Consider the following 19,991-nt stretch of genomic DNA (forward strand, 5'->3'; position numbering starts at 1 on the left):
AGAGCAATAGGGAAATTAAAATAAGGGTTTTGAAAAAAATAAACATTTTTGCTGTTTAGACGTTTTTCAGGTTTTCAATTCCTTTTGACCCTATCCGGGGTTTTCTTGGCAAAGGTTTGCCAAAGAATGATTTGTCATTTCCTTCTCCAAATCACTGTAATAATGAGGAAATGGAGGCAAATAAGGTTAAGTGACTTGCCCAGAGTCACAAAACTACTGAGTCTGAAGTCTGATTTGAATCAAAGTCTTCCAGAATCCACTGCTTTCCATTGTGCTAACTAGCAGTAGCAAAAATATGATTCAGTTTGGGACATTCTTAGCTTGAGCAGTTTATTGGATATGCAATTCAAGATGTCTCAAGGGTATAATATATTTTCACTTGAATAGCAAAAAAAAGAAAAATGATGCCCACCACCTTCTCAGGTAAACATAAGAATGGAAAACAAAATTTATGACACGATGCAGAGATTTGTGCATCAACAGCAATCAATAAAGTAGTAAAGAAGAGAACAGAAGAGGGACCAGGACAGAACCATATGGGACCAGCTACAGTTAAGATGATGTGATCTGGATGAGGATTCAGCAAAGGATAATGAAGAAGAGGTGAAAATGGGAAGAGAACCAGAAGAATGTGCTATCTTGAAAACATAGAAAAAACAATGTATTATCTCCTCGTAATAATCATTTATTTGAGTCCTGGTTTTCACCATTGTGTTTTGACAGGGTGGGAATAATATTCTCCTATTTTCAAACACAAGGAATAGATAGTTCTAGTCAGCATACCCACAATCTTCTTCTTCTTTGTTAGGTTACCCTAGAATGAATGGAAAATTTACTGATGTTTCCTCCTATTTGAGTTAATCATTAAGAATTTTCCAGCACTTATGATGTCAAGAAACACAAAAATAGACACTAAATTCAAGTTCACATTCTATTAAAGGAACTGAACATAAAAACACACCCATAAATCCACATTTATATATATGTGTGTGTGTGTGTGTGTGTGTGTGTGTGTGTGTGTGTGTGTAATACATATATTATATATACACACATATTTTCTTGAAATTTAGATGACAGGGAGTGAAAACATATAGGATAATGGAGGGAAAAGTCCTAACAAGTGATTTTTAAAGATGGGGAAAACAAGCATATGTTAATAACAAACACAGGAAGGAACTAATGGCCAAAGAGCGGAAAGACACAGAACATAATGGGGATGGGGAGAGATCATCTCCTGTAAGAGATCCCATGATGAAAATCCACAGGTACACCATAGTCAAGCTTTTAAGCTTCCAGGTTAAGGATAAAATGTTATGGAGCTACAATTATGATAACACAAAGTCTAGAAGGTTCCTCATTAGAAGACCGAAGTACTGAAAACATTAAATTTCAAAGAGACAAAGAGATGAGTTTGCAAAACCATAACAGTGAAGCTGAATAAAATCCTGAATATGAAAAAATGGATATTTGATGAATTAAATCTGATATATAAAATCTAGGAGAAAGAGAAGGTAATTAATTTTTTTTCAAGGCAATGGGGTTAGGTGACTTGGCCAAGGACACACAGCTAGGTGATTATTAAGTGACTGAGGCCGGATCTGAACTCTAGGGCTTATGCTCTATCCACTGTACCACCTTGCTGCCCATTAACATTAAGGTAATTATTAAAGATCATTTCTAAGGATGAGAGTAAACTATTCTTTTCTGGGAATATGCTTAAAGATATTTTTGATGTTTTCAATGTTGTTTTATTTTATTTGAGCAGGTTAAGAGAGCATACATAGATGAATATTTGTAGGCTGATTCCAAAACAAAACTGGGTAGGGAGATGTAAAAGGTAGCATTTATTTCATACAAGGGAAGCATGAATGTAAGAACTGTTACTGTGGAAGAAGTTGGTTAGAGAACTGAGTTAGAGAAGGAACATGTCTATATACATTTATACAGATATATATGTATGTGTTTTCTGCGTTGTAAGTGTGTGTTTGTGTGTGTGTCTGTGTGTATTTGTGTATGTATGTGTGTGTGTGTGTGTGTATGGTACATAAAAGTCTTTTAAATTTATAAAAATAAGATGCTGATGAAATCAGGACATGGGTGTAGGTAGATCCAGAAGCAGAAGGATGGAGAAAATAAAGGGGGTGGTTCTTAGAGGGGTGGGTGGATTAAGGAACAGGAGATTAGGGAGAGCTGATAAAGGAGTCTTAAAAAGAGTGTGGTAAAGGGAGGCAAAAGTTAGAAGCAAATCAGTTATGTGAGGAAGTAAAGGGAGGTAAAGATGAGAAGTAAATCAGAATTTTGAGGAAATCATAAAAGTTATGAGGATAAATAGAATAAAAGTTATAATTATCTGTCTATATATATATATATATAAAATTATCTTTAAAATATAAGTTATAATTGTATTATAACTTTGAATGTGATGAACTCATCTATAAAATGGAATTGAATGTCTGAATGGATTAAAAATCAGAAACCACCAAGCTGCTTATAAGGCAAACATACATATATACATACATAAAGATTGGCAAGTTCTTATGCAAACAATTCTCTATAATAAACCTATTTAATAGATATATTTGAAATATAAATTGTAACTTTTCAGAATTCATTCAATCCATTAGAATAACGTAAGGGTCTCTAAATTTAACAAAACAGTAAGTGTAACACATTAAGAACTAGATTTCACAAAACAATCTTTCTGTTATTACATTTATAACTGGACCTACAGATCTAGAGGAAGATCCAACACATCATTTAAAAATTTCAGAGAACATAGAGGGTCGTGATCTTTAATAATTTCCCTCATGATCCTTAAAAAGCAATCAATCATTAATTCCAGATTTGACATCATTTCAGTAAAATAGTTTATATTTCCCAAACTAGATCACATATTTGATAACACTCTTCAACATCTTACTCAATGATAAGTCATCTACTTAGGGTTACATAATTTTAATTATCCTAAATATTTTCCAATGCCCCTCAAATTTATTCCACTTTATTGGAAAGTGTAGCTTGGTGTTAAGATATACCTTGCAATCTCTTATACAATATCCTTCTGAATCTGCATTTAACGTGGGGGGAGAAACCAGCAATTTTACTTCTTTAAAATTTAAACATTAAATTCTTAACCTACATGAAACAAAGTTTTCATGCTGACATCTCATTAACTCAAAACAAAACAAAGCAACAGGTTCTCTTAAAGTTATCATTACAATTAAGTTTCTTTTACACACAGACCTCTTCTAAATTAGTGCTTTATAATCTTATTTATTTCTTCTTCCAAATTTCTTCTTCCAAATACACTTTTATCTTCAAAATAAAAAAATAATAAACTCCATGAATCTAGTCCTATACATATTCCAAAAGAAAAATGTACACTTTTTACCCATGATGGTGTTACATTTACATATATAATTTCTTCTTAAATAACAGATAATAAGCTACATTGGTCTTACATAGAAATATTCCCTTTTATAAACATAAGGTGAAAAAACAAAGCCTTTCACACATTCTCTGGACCAAAAAGACCTTGAGAGATATCACCTGTTGGCAAAATATTCCCTAGTTTTCATGAGTAAACTAATCTGTACAAATGTGATAGCTTAAACCTCAATTCATTCGTTGTTCATTAGTGAAATACAATTTTTAAATTCTCAAAAAAATTGTTTGAATCTGTTCTTATACAAAATTTACTAATTATTCATTACATAGTTCAATTTTGTGTATATTTCCTTTACTACCTAGAATTTTGCAACATAGAAAAATTCTTAAGACCAGTTGTTGCTAAAAATACCTTTTTATAATTACAAGATTTTCTTTTTAGTTCTCTTAAATTCCAAAAGTCATATTCAAAATAACCTTAAATCATTTTCTTTTCAAAGCCTAAAACGTTTTCAAATTTTTTTTTCTTTATCAGTGCAATTCTAACTTCTCAATGCTCTAACTTATAAGAGTTTTCTATCCCCACTGACCAGCATTTCTTAATATTACAACATTTTATGTTCTGGGAATTGGATATTCCCCTAAATTTGAGATATTAAAGCAATATGTACTAATTATTTACCTTTACTGTTATCATTACTCATGCACCATATTTTTCCATATATATGAACTATACCCCAAGCATATTTTGAATCGGGGTAAAATATTACCTTTCCTTTGTTTAGTAATTATAAATTTTGATTAAGGACACAAAACTCACAGTCTGTCCATCCTGACCATAGTTTTGTCATACTCCCAGTCTCCACCAAGGTCATTGGTTCCCTATCTATTACATCATTTCCATTGATTCTTTTTCCTCCTATGACTCTGGAGGAGCCATAAAAAACTAGAATTTAAAAAAAAAACTTTTTTTTTTTACAGATTCCTTAATTCAGGTTACATATATCTTCAGATTACTTTGTACAAAAGATTAGCTCATTATAGAATCAAAAATAATAAAACAAATTATATTTACCTATCAAACTTTCTATATTATTGGGTTTATCACTTTTGCAAACAATTCACTGCCAGATATTGCAAAAGTGGCAGTTTAATGCATTCTTTAGATTATTTTAACCTCATTTAGACATATATCTCATGTAAACTTTTAGCTTTCTATACTATCTTTTTTTCATTGATTTTTAAATGATATTTCAAGGCTTCCAAAATTCCAAAATCAATTCTTTTACTTATACAGTGTCAAACCTCCTCAAACCTTCTGTCTACATGCTTTAACAGTTCAAAAAACCCAAGTTGTTTCTATGCCTTGATGCTTTTCCCAATACTTTCAGAACCTCCTACTGAGACCATATAGCTTACATTTCCCCTTAATATTCTGTTCCACTATTCTTTTTCATTAACTCTTTTCAACTGTAGGTAATACTGGTCTGAACTACATCCCCGTAGCTTATACACAGCTGTATGAACCACAGACAATGTATTTTATACAATATTCCACAATATATTTTCCATTCGAAGGATTCAATATTTAATAGTTCTTGATTTTAACTGGTAAAATTTTGAGAAGGCGAACAGCTACTCACAAAACTCACAGCCTAATTGGGATATTGCGTTCTCCCTTCTAAACCGCATAACTTTTCTCATAAGGAGGCAAGTCCAAAATCCTTCCCAGGTGCTGTTCTGTTCTCAGATCCCTATTTATTCCATTACTCTCTGTAATAACTAACATTACCAGAATCTATGCTAATAAACACATAAAACTATATAATATTATCATTTCATTCTGGTAAAAGATTAATTATTTAGTTCACCTTTTCTAGCATTTCTGTGTAACCAAATTATATACTTTATAATTAACCTGACTGTCTGGAATTTTCTTCCCCAAAACTTTTCAAATTAAAACAACATATCTTTATATGATTTCTTTAATATATTTGGTAATATTCATTATCTCTTTCCAGTTACATTAACTTCAAATTAAGGTCACTTTTAACACTTATTTTACTATGTCTTCATGAAATAATTCTATTTTTGATTAGTCCTTTTTCTTAAAAAATTCTCTTTTTGTTCCCATTTCCCTCCCAAAATTGAGAGATAACACCCCCCCCCCAAAAAAAAAAAAACAGACAAGTGCCCCAGAAAAAAGAAGCTGGGATGGGGAACAGTGAGAGGAGAAAGCATTCTGGCAATGGCAACACAGAATCACAATGAAGAAGGGGGAAGGAAAAAAAAGCGAACAGCATTTTATCATTTTCTGCACTTTTCCATTTTTACTTTGGATTTCATTCCTATTATTAAGCGTGGACCCTAGAGCTCTCAGTCGGCACTTCTGGACTCTTTTGTCTTATCCCTATGGCCTCTAACCACTTGGACTTCTTTGGAATCTCTCCCTGCAAAATGTATTAATTGCTTGGCAGTATTTCTACCCCTGCTCTTTTTTCTGCTCCCATCAGATTCTATCTGCAGATTTGACCTGAGAGGAAGCGACAAGGGTCTGGTCACTCAGGGCTACACCTGGACTTGTGTACACAAACTTATGGACCTGTGGTGGGGCATCTCCCATGTTGTGCTGCCTCCAGAGAACCTTCTGGCTTTCAATTTTGCTCAAAATAAGTCTCTCTTCGGGATTCTTCCCTTCCTTCTCAAGGGATCTATGTGGGCACTAAATCACAAGCTGCTGGCAATTTCCAGCATGTCACCCACTTGTATGTATGTCCAAGAGAGTCTTGAGGGGGTAAATTCCCCAGCCCATGCACCAAACTGTGTGGGATAAAAATCCAGGTAAACTATATATAGAGATTCCTCTGAGCAAAAAGGAAAGTTTATTTTGACTTTTCATCAGAAAAGGGCACACTCCAAGTCTCACAGAGGTAGTAAAGATCAAGGAACATCTCTAAATTGACAGTCAAGGAAGATTATATGGCCTAATATAATCCCCTCCTCCTCCCTTCAATCCCTCTTTGTTGAATCATTGGTTAGTCTTCAGAGTCACATTCTACTTGTAGAAATCTACCCCAGCATCAAAAAAAGAATGAAAGGTTTTCATAAAATACTACCTCTCCATCCAGATAGTTATAATCCTGAAGGTTATTCTCACGATATTATTGAAGTAATGTAGTTTGTCTTGGAACACAAGGCGTAGGAACCATCTACTTATCATCAAACAAGAGGAGTTTTAGGAGTTTCTTTGGAATGCAAGATTACTGTCATGGTTTATCCTAGTAGTCAGTAACAGTAGTTTTATCAAAAGTTAGGAAAGTTTGGAATACAAGGGGCTTTCTTCTAGAAATAGCTTAAGAATAATAGTTTGTTCTTTCTTTAATATTTCTTAACCCTAAGAGGGCTTCACTAGGAATGTTAACCCTGAAATGACTTTATTGGGAATATTCCACTCACAAATATCACCAACAAACCCCTCCAGGAGAAGATAGAGATGCTTCATTTACAATAATTCTAGACAATACAAAATACCTGGGAGGACACCTACCAAAATAAACCAAGTGTCTACATGAACATTATTACAAAATACTTTTTCAAAAAATAAAGCCAGATTTACATAATTGGAGCAATATTAATTGTTCATGGGTGGCAGAAAATTTTAAATGAAATAATCTATTCAAGGCTGTCCTAATTAAATTACATAAAAGAGTAATCTAGCTAGAAAAATATAATTCATTTTGAAGAACTTAAGGTGAGGTATATGAAAGGAATTAATAACAAAATAAAGGAAGGAGATTTAGTCCTACCACATCTTAAATTATTATATAAAGAAGTCATTGTCAAAAGTATATGATACTGGCTGAGAAGTAGAAAGGTAGATCTATGTAACAGAGCAGAAATGCAATACACTGCAGTAAATTTTTTATGGTAGTCTTGTATTTGATACCAAGCAAGATTTGGACTTTTGGGATTAAGAGTTCATCGTTTGGTCAAAAATTGCTGGGAAAGCTGGAAAGAAGTCTGGTAGAAACTGGGCAAAGACCAATAAACTGTACCATATACCAATATAAAGTCAAAACAGATAAATCAATTGGATATAAAAAGAGGCATCTTAAGAAAAGTGGAAGAACAGAGAACATATCAGAATTATGAATAGAAAATTTAGGAATAGACAAGACACAGAGCATTTTAAATTTATAAAATGGACAATTTTAATTATATCAAAAAGGTTTTGTACAATTATATTGTATATTATATTATAAAATCCTACATAGCAGAGTCTCTGTTTTTATTTTCCTAGAAAAGCATGGTGCCCAGCACATAACATAGGAATAAAGACAGATGAGCAGAGTGTAGGACTGGTAGTTGTGGAACAGCAACAGAATAAGGATTTCAAGTGTGAAGAACAGGTTAGCTATGGGGGGTGAAGCCTGTGATTCAATTCAACTAGATTTAAATATAAAGCTGTATATAGATATACAGTTAAATTTTATGTGTATAAAGATCAAGTTACTCTCTTATATTTAGCGATTTAGGAAGAAAGGGATATTCCTATATTCATCATTACAAGTACCTTTCCTTAGAGACATAAGAGATAAATCTTGAATCAGTAAGAGAGAACCTCTATACTAAAACCTCCTAAATGATCCTAAGGTAGTCACTCTTCCTAGACCTCAAACAGCTCTCTTTCAAGGATAAATTTAGGAGGAAACCCACTATCTCAAAAATTTATACTATCCTATATTAAGTAGTACAAAACTTCACTATCTAGAATTAGACAAAACAACCTAGTATCTCTCTCATCCCAATAAAAATATTAATAGTACAATAATGAAATATAAAACTTTTATATTATACTTGACCTAAGAACACAAAAAATTAAATGGCCTACAAGTATAGAGCATAAAAATCAACATTTATCTGAACACATTAATTATTCAGAACAAAATATATTTCAAAATACTCAGTATATATAATTGTGGGTAAATTTCACCTATGGATAAAATTTCAGTGGTTACAAACTAATTTAAATGCAGTATTCAGTTGTATAACTTCTTGACATTTGGAAATCTCTAAATAGAATGCACAGCAACTATTCAAGGATTTGCTAATTGGGAGAAAAAACTGTTAAGGATAAGTAAAACATAACACGTTTACTTAGCTTTGCACAAGAAAAAGTTCAGTATTACTAATGGCATTTCACCATCATTTTCACAATAATGATTCAAGAAATGTCAGTTATGTTCTCAGATTAATGTGACAGATTTAAAGTATTCAACGAGAGGAAAATGAGTTAGCACCTTCATTATAGACTTTCTTGTCCTCTAACAAATCACTGATTCTACATAGCTACCCCAACTCTCTTCGTTAATTATTTTGAGCAGCATCATAAAAGAAAAAATTTGAGCTCATATAGTATACGATTTACCAGTGTGAGAAGGCTGAATAGAAGAAAAAATTACATTCCAAAAGAAAAAAAAAAGATCAATAAACTTTTAGCATAAAAAGTTAGATACACTCTTCCCCAGTTTCAATGATACTGGAAGAATTAATATGCTCACCAATCCAATATTTTAAAACATAATCCAATCTAATAAATCACTTACCATGAATTGATATGTCCCATATATTATCCAGATATTCTAGGAAGACTTAGAACAACAGCAGCTTTCTTTTTAGCTTCATTTATTCTTATTTCACCACTAGAATTCACCACAAATATTACTGCATATGACTCACCATAGTAATTTGGCCAAATTCCTCAAATTCTCTATCTCCTACTTCAAAAATTATGACATCAAAGTTTCTCTGTCTAAAATCAAATCTAGAAAACTTGACAGTTGGAAGAACATCTTGGGAATTTTCTGTTTTAAAGGGGAAAAAAACAAAACAGCATATTCTACAGGTTTGAATTTGCTAATGAATACTTAGCTTTATGTTAAATTCTTAAACAACTAAAATCTGATATCATTATACAAAAGTAAAGCTACACTACTTTGAAATATTCTAAAGAATATTCCCTGACTGATGTATTTAAAAAAAACTTTAGGCACTCACTGTGGACCCACAAAGAAATGCATGTGATACAAAGACCCTGCCCTTAAAGAGCTTATTTAGTCTAAAGAAGAGATAAGACACAAAAAAAAGTTAAAGGACTATAGTGACTTGAAACAAGTCATATATGCAAATGTTGCATGTCCTCATTTACTTGTACCCTAATAAGAATATATCACATTTATTCAGTGTTTTTAATTTGTGTTTAAAGTATTAGACAGGCAGATAAATTGAGTCAGGAAAACTCAAGTTTAAATTTGTCCTCAGACACTGAGATGCTATGGGCAAGTCACTTAACTTTGTTAGATCCTTTTACAGATAAGGAAACTGAGGCCAGGAATTGGTAAATCATTCCAGTATCTCTGCCAAGAAAACCCCAAAACAAGGGTCACAGAAAGTTGGACATAACTATGACTAAACAACTAAGGAGTGCAAAGTCCTTCTATGTTTATTAGCTCATGTGAGCCTTACAAAATCCCTGGGAGTTAGATGCTATTATAATCAGCCCCATGTACAGATAATAAACCTGAGGACCAAGAGAGATTACATGACCATCATAAAAATAGTTAACATCTGATGCAGGATTTAAACATAAATCTTCCTGACCACTGTGTGTTCATTATGCTACACTGCCTTCCCCTGACCCTAATGGAAAAAAAAATCCTCTATTTTAAAGAAAATAGAAAAAAAAATTTAATACAACTAAGGATTGAAATTTGAAGAGCAGGATGAGTTCTAGAAAGCTGACCACTCCCATGTTGAGAATGACTTCCTCTTCTTGATTTTTCTTGATCCTTCTTCAGGATGTTGGCCTTCCCTCTGTAGACTATTTCCAATCAGTCCTGAAAATACACAGTTGTTTTCATGTTGTGTCTCTAAGTAAACTTCAGAGAAGGGCCTGTCTTGCCTCTGTGTATTGACACATTGTGAACCTACACAATACTTAGAACATAGCAGGTGCCTAATAAATGCTTAATGACTGACTCACTGAGGGGAAGCTCCCAGGTGGTAACTGTTAGGTTTTTAAGTTGCAGACTCCTTAACAAACAGATAGAAAAGGACTGGATTTTTCTCCCTTCTTCTGATACAGCAAATTTACCAATTATGTAATTATTTTGCATTGAGGATACACTTCTAAAAAATACAATTACCTCTGGTAGAATTCCTTTGCTCAAATTTATATATTATGTCAACTATTTCCTTAAAATAATTTATAGATGAGAAAACACACTGCAAACAATAGTTTTAATCTTGATTAAAACTAGTCCTCCAATTCCAACACTTTTTTTTACCACAAATTCTACACCATTCATATCCATTCAGTTAGATTGCTTGTTTTCCAAACTTTAACTACATACAGGAATGAGAAGTTAGATTAGTAAAGAGAGTCAACTTAGAGGTGGACTGCCTGGTTCAGAGACAAGGGGCAGCGGGAGGTCCTGATGTTCTTTAGGAAGGTTAAAAAGTACTTGCATGCAAAAGGCAGACTTTAAAAAAAGGGGGCCTGGATCAGGGAAGGAGGGTGGAAGTTGTCTTCACAGAATCACATAATTTTAGAATTAAGAGTCATCTTAGTGATCATTTATTCCAATCCCCAATTTTACAAATGAGAATGAACACCCAGGGCAGGAAAATGACTTATTCCAGCCCTTAATAAACCAGTGATAAAACTAGGATTAACAATCAGTTTGCTAAATCCATGTTCTGCATTCTTGTCTTCATATCAGAGTTTTACTGTTGACAAGTAAAATAACTAAAATTTAACAATTTTAGCACCATGCAAAACCATCAATCACCATCATCCAGTCTTATAAGGAGAGTTTATCTCTTGGGGGAAGACTGTAACCTTGCATCAGAACATCATACAGGGAAAAGAAACTTTTAAGGACTTTATTTATCCCCCTCAAAATGCTAATGATCAAGTTAGTTAGTAAACTATCTTATTATAAAGCTTCCTCTTCTCTTTACCTTGAAGTGCATGGTTTGAGGTCTGAGAATGGAAGACTACTTAAGTCAAACTCTAATTCTGCCTTATTTTAAGTTAAATAGGCTGTCTTAGCCTGGAAATCTAACCATGATTCATGAATAAAAAACAGTGTTTAGAGTCCCGTATAAAAAACTTTTAAAACACACTAATTCTAAAAGTGTCAGTTGAAACATTATCCAAGGAATTTTCATGAAGTAGTGCACTACTGCAGATTAATATTAAATGCTAGATGCTAAGAATGCTAAAATGAAAAATGACATTGTTCCCTAAAGAACTTACAAATCTTACAAAACTTACAAATAGAGGGAGAGACAGGCATAATGCAAGATATCTAGAAATCCTTAAGATCAAACATAGGAATAAGATAATAGGTATGGGGCAGTGCCTGCAATCAAGAAAGTCTTCTTAGAAGAGATAGGATTTGGTTATGTGTAGGGAAAGTGAAAGATCTGTGAAAATTCTTAGAGGTAAAAGAGGACAATACAAAAGATAGTTCAGTGGGAAAAAAACACAGTGGATTTTGAGCCACAAAATCTGAATTTGAACTAACTTATAGAAGTCACTTATGAATAATCTCAGAAGCTCAGTTTCCTCATCTATAAAATGAGGTTTGTTTTAATGATCTCTGAGGTTCTTTTGGGCACAAATTTTCTGTGCTTCTGAAACCAGTGATGATAAAATTTGAAATAAAATGCATAAAGCAAGGAAGAAAAGTTGGAGAGCAGAGAATGGCTTGTTTTGGAATGTCAAAATAAATAAGAGAGTATGTATTTTGCCCTGAGTAACAGGTTAAAGTGCCATGTTTATGTGATCTGATCTTCATATAGGTTAGTTTGAAGAAGTGAGTAAAGGCAGTGAGGGAAATCAGTAGGCCTCTTCTAATAACCCATGGTAGGACTAAACTTAGATATTAGGGTAGTGACAATGGAATGGATAGGAAGAAATAAATTTGAGAAATATTGTGAAAGAACCATCAAAAGGATTCAAATAATTACAAGACGGAGAAAGAGGAGGAAAGGAACACTCAATGACCACCCTTAGATATAGCTTTAGAGGTTATGTAAAAAAGAATGTAAGGATTTCATAACAGTACAAGGAGTTCACATTTGAATATATGAAACTTGAGATGCTGACAATATGTCCAGAAATATTATCAAATGAATGAGTTCAAAGGAGAAAAAGGTAACTAAGTTAGTTAGGCAAGACTTTATACTGAACATGTCTTCTAGATCTGAAAATTCATCTTCTGAGTATAGCCACTCGTCCTTCCTATCTAATAAGAAATTCTTAAGTTTCTAATAGAGAGGAAGCAGTAAGGAAAGGAGTGCTTTTAAGGAAATAGTGTTCATTTTAAGTAAGAGAGACCAGGTTCATAACCTGCCTGTGACATGATCCTGGGCAAGTCGTGTCACCTGTTTTCTTATCCAGAACACGAAAGAGTCAGACAAGATGATCTCTGAGGGATTGTTTCAACAAAAGTTCTGATCATATGATCAATTCTAACATGAAGGAGTAGATTTGGGGAAAATTTGGAGGAAATATATTGAGTGAATGAATTAAGGATGCAGATAGGAAATAGAAATATATTTCCATCCTGTCTCAAAATCAAGTGCATGTACTGATCAGATAGGTATGTCTGTCTCAGTTTTCATGCATGTCTGAATTCTCCTAAATTTCCATCATTGCTTACACCCCTGAAAGGAATCAATCTCTCAGCCCCTGTGCCTAATCAAGTGTAATACCCCATGACTTTCCTAAATAGGGGGGCACAAACCAAATGGGAGCCCTCATATAATCCATCAGCTAGCAATTATGAAGCTTCTGCTCTGTACTACAAAGTCTAAGGGCCAAAACAACAGGTACTAATTGAACTGTCACACTACTTAGTGGTCTGAAGTCTTATAAAAAAATTGTTAGAAATAGCTAATCAGAAATTAAGGATAATTTAGCATAGATTTTGCATATATGCATATATATATATATATATATATATATATATATATATCCATAGCTTACCTCCTTTTATTACTTTCACTGTTTTGGTTTTGCCATTATTTACTATTCATACATTTAGTATTGCTACTTTTCTAAAAATTTTTAAATTTAAAAATCACTTTATATTTTAAAAATTTTAGTGATATAACGAATATTCATTTTTACATTTTTCTGTGGCAGCATTAAGCAACATCAGTTTTAAGATTAGAGAAAAGTAATATAATAAATAAATAAATCAAAATGGCAGCTAAAAAGCAACAACACCACCATAGGCCAATCATGAAACTAAATGACTGAATTGAGTGGGCTCTAAATAGAATTACGTAGAACAGAGGGTTAAGTGAAAAGGCAATTAAGACTATAATACACATGAATGAGTTTCAGATATCTATGGACATCTCCATTTTAGAATGTTCCAATATGAAGCTGATGATTTGAGGAGACTCTTGATATCTATTTTTCAAAGCAGTGGCTACAAAGATAATAACAGAAAAAGTACAAAGAGGGAAGAGGGTCCAGGACAAAGTTTTGAAGACAGGATTCAAACATAACTCTTTAGACTTTCTATGAGGCTATACTCTCCCACAATGTACAATATTTATTATAAATGATAAATATACTTTCCATTCTTGAATCATTTATCCAAATATAACACAATACTAACTTGTAAGAGCAAAATTCCAACATTACCTATTTAAATAAGATACTAGTATCTCAAAAATAGGACACAGTTAAAAGTAAAGACTATTTCCCAGTCATATTCATCTATACTCCAGAAGTCCGGATTTTTAATGGTGAACATCCACCACAGCCCAAAGAGACCCATTACCACATGTGTCACTCCTCTCAGCACCTGCCAATTCTTGCTTAAGGTAAATTTCTCCTTTTACTCCTCTTTCCTTCCCTCCTGTTCCTCCTCCTCATAATTCTTGCTCTAGGCACAGTAATCAAACCAAGGTAACCACTCCCAGAAAGAAAATGTGGACTACAGCTCCCATCTTGGGATTTTCCCTTCCTGAAAACACCTCTCTTTCAGCCACCACTCCCCCAGAATGTTCTTTCCCTATTTGAATGTAAGGTTCTTGAAGGCAGTCCCTTCCTCATTTCTACTATTGCAACCTCCAGGACTTTGCAAAGTAGTAGTCACCCAAGAAGAACTGAATAAGTTTTTACTTTTTTTAAGAATTTTAGTATTTTAATTTTTTCCAATCATTTATTCAAAATAGATTCTGATAATATCCTACAGAAATTTTACAAGTATACATTAAGTGCAATAAAAAAAATACAGTGAAAGAAAGCCTAGAAATTCCGAGAGTCAAAAATCAGATTTTACTAAATGTAAACCTGCCAGATAATCAGGACGAGTTAGAACTACATACTCAGGAAATAACTTTATAAAGAAAAGATAATAAAAGATTAAGAGCAGTACTGCCTCATACAAACATGAAAAGAAGTAGAGGGGGGAAAAACCCCACGAATTTAAAGAACTGATGAAATGTTCAAATATCCAAAGGATCATTAAAGGGAGAAGACAACTGGAAGCTGTACAATAAGGATAATTTTTTTAAACTATCTATTAAAATTTTTTATAACAAAGCTCTTTTTCACCCTCCAGGACAGTGGAGCCATCACACCTCTGTGAGAGCTCCAGATGTCCCACTTTGACTTTTGGGATTTTGTTCATTCTTTGTATTTCTATGCTCAACACCTAAGAGTGCTTGGATCACTAAAGGCAGCACATGGAGGTAATCCTACAGATAATCCCAGGGAAAACAAACACAGGAGAAGATACTGAATTGGACCCAGTAAGTAGTCAAGAGTCTCAGAGGAAGTTAGCAACCCAGACAACATGAGGCAATGAAGAGGAGGATGTCAAAGGCATGGGAACTCAGGACGAGTTTTTATCCTTTCCACAAAGGAAACATCAAATATATTAAGAATGTCTATGCTTTCTGACATGCAGGTAAAAAAGTACAACCTGCAGAGCTCGTTCCATATATGCAGGGGTACATTTGCAGCTTTTAATAAAGATCCATCTTTTAAACACTAATTTTATTTTGTTTAAGCACTGATGTTCTTTTTTACTTCACTGTCATTTATCAATGCCATCTCTCCCCACCCAAATTCGCCCCATGAGGAACTGGCCAGTATAAGTGAAGGAAAACTAATTCTGAATATCTCTCAATTCTTTTATATTGCATTATCTTTCTGAGATGTTCATATCAATTATTCTCCTGGTCTTATTTCACTCAGCACCAATTCCTAAGCTTCCCAAATTTCTATGAATTCCTTATGGGCAATTCTAATGGTATGGAAATATTCTATTATAGCGATATATTATAGTTTATTCTAATGTTCAATTGATGAGAACTTTCCATTAAGGTCTTTGGTTACTGTAAAGAATATTTTCATAAATATTTTTGTATTACATTGTTCTTTTTCATCTATTAGGTCTCCTTGACTTATATGTGCTTAGTTTATCAGCGGTATTCTTTTTAAAAAGGTTAGATTTATTTTACAGACTTTAATCTAACTCCACATAGTGGAATATTCCCAGTAAAACCCATACAGTGTTAAAATTCCTAGTGAAGTCCTCTCAGGTTTAAGAAATATTAAGAAAAACAAACTATAATTATTGTACCATTCTTAGAATGACCTTGCATTCCGAAAGAGAAGCTCAGGATGCTTTCTGATGAAACTATTTTTACAAACTGGGAGGATAGTCTAACCATGTTTATTTCTTCATTAAGATAGTGATGAAGGTTACCATGTTACCAACTGAGGGACAAATATTATGAAAACATTTCATTATTTTTCCCTGTGCCTATTGCTCGGGTAGTTTTCCCGCTAATAAGATTGTTCCTCCAGAGACTGAGCCAGTGGGTTACAGAAGAAGGTGGTTAGGCTGGTGGTGGTGGTGGTGGTGATGGGGAGACCTGTATTAGGATGTATTCAAAATCATGATTGACTATCCTTTAAGTGCAGCTCTTTGAACATGAGTCTCCCTCCTCTGGAGAAAAGGAAATCAGAACTTTTACTCAGAGCAGTCCCTGAAGATTGTGTTTGGTGTTTTTATCCCACACATTAACGTTCACTTTCAAGGTTGTATAATAAAAACTGAATCTCATTGTCAAAACTTATTAAGGGACTTCCGGCCAAGATGAAGGAGAGAAGACAGTGCACAGTTCTAAAGTCTCCTGCTCTCTTCCCCATCTATCACATGAAACAAACCTCTTAAAAGAAATCCAACCCACAAAACCCAGAAAGAAAAGCCAGGAGAAAGAGCATTTACCTCAGGATTTGTCTCCCTCTGCAGCTCTGGTAGAATTCGGGTGGGTGAGTCTGGGCTCAGAGGGAGGATCTGGCCCAGATCAGCCAGATTAACAGCTGAATTGGAACCGGGGGTCTGAGGGACCAAGAGAGGGACCTGCTGGATCAGCAGTGGGGCTGGATGAAAGGGGCTGGGATCCGTGGGGAAGCAGAGGAGCTGGTGTTGGTGCTGTCCCCCTGGACCTCGGGGACCAGGCTAGGGGAAGAATACTGGTGCAGGAGAATGGCAGACACCATCCCTAGGCTTCTTGGGTCTGAGAAACTCTGAGGGCATGCCTCCATTGCACAGAGGCCTCTCCTCAAAGAAAAGCAAATTACTTCTGCCTCAGGCCCAGGTGTGCAGAAGAACCAGCCCATCAGAGGAATCACCTCAGGCCAGGGTAAAGACCACCATTGATTGAAGGAAAAAGAATTCAATAGTTCCAACCCCTGCCTTCAGGCAAAGGGAGAAGGCCTCCCAACCAAGGTCACAGACACCCCAGAGAGGGAAACCAGCACCTCCTACTGGCCAGCCGTAGAAACTGCACTCAGTAAAGCCTTCAGCAATCTCAAGCCCAGGTGAACCAGCCCCCCCCCCCCAACTCAAGGTCTTAGCATAATGAAGAAGTGTCAGTGAAAAGGTGGATCCATAGAAAAATTCGTGGAAGGGAAAAACCCCAACTCAGAGAGACCTCCAACCTCTGAGGAGAATAAAATATGGTCTCTAGCACAGAAAGACTTCCTAGAAGAAATAAGGAAGGAGCTTAAAAATTTGGAGAGACAATTAATACCTTAGAAAATACAACTGGACAAACACAAAAGGAGAATAAATCTCTAAGATCATCAATTGGAGAATTAGAAAATGAGAATAATTCTCTCAGATCCTCAAACAAGCAAATGCAAAAGAAATTAATTCTCTCAAAAACTCAACTGGTCAAATGGAAAGCTCTTTCAAAATTAGAATTGAAATATTGGAAAAGGAATTGCAAAAGGTTAATGAAGAAAACTCCTCCCTCAAAAAAAGAATGGAGTCTACAGAAACTAATGACTCCATGAGACAGCAAGAGTCAGTTAAACAAAATCAAAAAACAGAGGCAAATGTATAAAATACCTCATCAACAAAACCACTGACATCGAGAATAGATCGAGGAGGGGCAACCTGAAAATTATAGGACTTCCTGAAAACATTGAAGAGAAAAAAAAGCCTGGACTTAATATTACAGGATCTAGTGATGGAAAACTGCCCTTATATCCTGGAATTGGAGGGCAAAGTAGTTATTGAAAGAGTACATCGATCCCCACCAGAAAAAGATCCTAAAATGAAAACACCAAGGAATGTTGTAGCCAAACTGCAGAACTATCAGATAAAAGAGAAAATCCTGCAAGCAGCCAGAAAGAAAAAATTTAAATATCAAGGAGCCACAATAAGGATCACGCAAGATCTGGCTGCATCAATTTTAAGGGATCAAAGGGCCTGGAACGAGATATTTCGAAGAGCACGGGAGATTGGAATGATGCACCTTCTCTTCCAGGGAAAAAGATGAACATTTAAAGAAATGGAAGAATTCCAAAAATTTCTGATGAAAAGACCAGAGCTAAACAGAAAATCTGGACATCAAAGAGGAGGCTCAAGAGACACATGAAAAGGTAAAAAAGGGGGGGGCAGTAAAAGGGAAAAAATGCAATCCAGTAAGTTGAAACTGGCTATATCCCAGCATGGGGGGGGGGGGGGGAAGAAAGAGCCTCTCATAAATCCTGAGAAATGTAACTCTAACGGAGAGAATATACCTAGCCAGAAATGATGGATATCCATGACCTATCCATGAGACTGCTGTCTAATGGGATGTAACCGGCTTTAACCCCACTTGGGAGAAAGACTCTAATAACTCTCAGGAATTTTGACTCTATTCAATACAATATACTGAACTAGAAGGGAAAGACACTCTTAATTTTCTATGACCTAGGTAGAATGATGTAAAAAGATACACTACCTCCCTATAAAGGAAGACAGGAAAGAGACGGGAGGAGGGAGGGGACTGAATGGGACAAATCTCATTACACTAAGAGGTACAAAAAACCTATGGTAATAGAGGGGAAGAAGGGAGCACATGAGAAACACCCGAATCTTCTTCTCATCAGACTTGGCTAAAAGTCAACCTACACATAGTCAGTTAACTTATAAAACATCAAACCTTTCGAGTATTAAAAGGGGAAAAGAGGAGGGGGGATGGAGAAAGGGAAGGGGAGTGGGGGAAATAAGGGGAAATAACAAAAGGAAGGGAAGGGAAAAGGTAAAAAGGAAAAGGGGAAAGAAAGGGGAGGGTGTGATATAGGAGGGCAAACACACTGAAGGGGGTGGTATTCAGAAACAAAATACTGGGGAATATGGATAAGGGGGGGAAGGGGGAAAATACAAACAGAGTGAAGATAGCACAGAGGGCAATAAAAAATTAGTAATCATAACCTTGAATGTGAATGGGATGAACTCTCCCTGAAAACGTAAGCAAATAGCAAAGTGGATTGAAAAGCAGAATCCTAAAATATGCTGCTTACAAGAAACTCATTTGAAGCAGAGAGATACATAGAGAGTAAAGGTAAAAGGTTGGAGCAAAATATATTTTGCCTCAGCTGAAGTAAAAAAAGCAGGGGTAGCAATCCTTATCTCAGACAAAGCAGCAGCAAAAAGAGATAGCATTAAAAGAGATAAAGAAGGAAACTTTATCCTCCTAAAAGGTACCATAGACAGTAAAGTCATTTCAGTATTGAATATATATGCACCAAATGGGACAGCACCCAAATTCTTAGAGGAGAAGCTGAAAGAATTACAGGAAGACATAGACAGCAAAACTCTACTAGTAGGAGACCTCAACCTCCTGCTATCAGATGAAGATAAATAAAATCATAAAACAAACAAGAAAGAAATTAGGGAGGTAAATAGATTGTTAAAAAATGTAGATATGGTAGACTTATGGAGGAAACTGAATGGGGATAGAAAGGAATATACCTTTTTCTTTGCAGAACATGGAACTTATACAAAAATGGACCATGTACTAGGACATAAAAACCTAATGATCAACTGCAGAAAGGCAGAAATAGTGAATACATCTTTCTCAGATCACAATGCAATAAAAGTCATATGCAATCCTGGTCCAAGGAGATATAGAACCAGAACAAATTGCAAACTGAATAACCTCATTTTAAAAAATGAGTGGACCAAAAAACAAATTACAGAAAGAATTAAGCATTTTATCCTAGATAA

General features: G+C 34.7%; 1 long non-coding RNA gene across 12 annotated transcripts in view; it reads right to left on the reverse strand.

Annotated features, from left to right (window-relative positions):
* The window catches only part of LOC141506640 (uncharacterized), a 76,090-nt gene that overhangs the window by 39,981 nt on the left and 16,118 nt on the right, over nt 1-19,991 (reverse strand). For 11 of the 12 annotated variants that reach the window (XR_012473941.1, XR_012473940.1, XR_012473935.1 and 8 more), the window contains exon 2: nt 9,127-9,251. The exons of the other annotated variant lie outside the window; for it this stretch is intronic. This is a non-coding gene — a long non-coding RNA (uncharacterized LOC141506640). The remainder of the gene's footprint in view (nt 1-9,126; nt 9,252-19,991) is intronic. 12 annotated transcript variants of the gene reach the window in all.

The sequence above is a fragment of the Macrotis lagotis genome, chromosome 1, assembly GCF_037893015.1.
Source record: "Macrotis lagotis isolate mMagLag1 chromosome 1, bilby.v1.9.chrom.fasta, whole genome shotgun sequence".
Taxonomy (NCBI): domain Eukaryota; kingdom Metazoa; phylum Chordata; class Mammalia; order Peramelemorphia; family Peramelidae; genus Macrotis; species Macrotis lagotis.